Here is a 1,231-nt window from a genome sequence, read left to right as displayed (position 1 = left end):
TATATATATATATATATATATATATATATATATATATATATAGTGTGTGTGTATAAATATATTGTGTTTATTCAGTGATGTCTTCCAAAGCTCTGATTATTACTACATCAATTCAAACAGAAATCCGCTGCACAGTGTCGAGGCATCCTTCTTCTGTTCTGGTTAAACCAGCTGGTTAGGGTAGCAGGTTGACCTCCCCAAGATGGCGCCCGTAACTCCTGCAACGCGACAGTCAATGCTGGGTCTACTCTTATGTTTATGATCAGCACCGCTGGGCTCATTTCAGGAGATGACATGAAGCTCTGAGGACTTCGGTTCTAAAGAACTTCTTATTGTAGAGATCTGATAGAAAACAGTAAATGTAGAAGTTTAGCTTAGATTTTATTCACACCTACAATCACTGAACTCTCAGCCGACCTGCTTCATGGGTTCTGAGGTCGATCACATCAGAAAAGCTCATCTAGAGTTCAGCTTTAAGAAACATTTTTATTTCCTTCAGTCATTTATTACACTTATAAAAATAGAATCAGCATGATGCCTTCAGGGGCCCAGGGCTCGTAGTTCAGCAGGAAACAGGTCAATAAAACTGGAACCAGTGTAAGGGGAGGGGCTTAGCGTGTTTACAGAAATGATTGAACTTGAAAGGCAGCGTCCTGATTGGTTGGTTGAGGTGATAAATCCAGAATGTTCCAGAATGTCTTTTGGCCTTGAAGTATTCCTGATCCGCTGGTTCTGGTTGGTGGAACCAAACCAGCAACTTTAGATCATTTGACAGGAAACAGGAGCTCAGCTTAAGGTCCTTGTTGACGCCGTCTGTCAGGAACACGGCGCCTACAGCCACGTGCCGCGGACGCCATCATGTGCGGTGAGCTGTAGAGGGAAGGCGCCGCTCGTTGACCCGCCGGTTCCTCTGAGGGACCAGATCCGTCTCCAGCTCCCTCTGCTTCTGTAACAAACCCTAAAAACAAAAACAGATAGCAGCAGGATGAAGGCTGAGCCGCAGAAAGAGCCATTAGATCCAGGAAGTGGCAGCCTAGTGGTTAGGGCTTAGAGCCTGGAACCCTGAGGTTCTGAGTTCGATCCCCCACTCCCACAGACTGCCACTCTGAGTCCCTGAGCACTGCTGCACACTGCTCCAGAGGTGCCCCATGATGGCCGCCCACTGCTCCCCAAGGGGATATTCATGTTCTAGATGCCACATGTTGGAGCTCGGCCTGTTTTCCAGTGTAGT

The sequence above is a fragment of the Cyprinodon variegatus genome, unplaced genomic scaffold (genome assembly GCF_000732505.1).
Source record: "Cyprinodon variegatus isolate N-32 unplaced genomic scaffold, C_variegatus-1.0 Scaffold1138, whole genome shotgun sequence".
In the NCBI taxonomy this organism is placed as follows: Eukaryota; Metazoa; Chordata; class Actinopteri; order Cyprinodontiformes; family Cyprinodontidae; genus Cyprinodon; species Cyprinodon variegatus.
The sequence above is the reverse complement of the archived record's forward strand: the minus strand, read 5'-3'. Positions refer to the sequence as shown.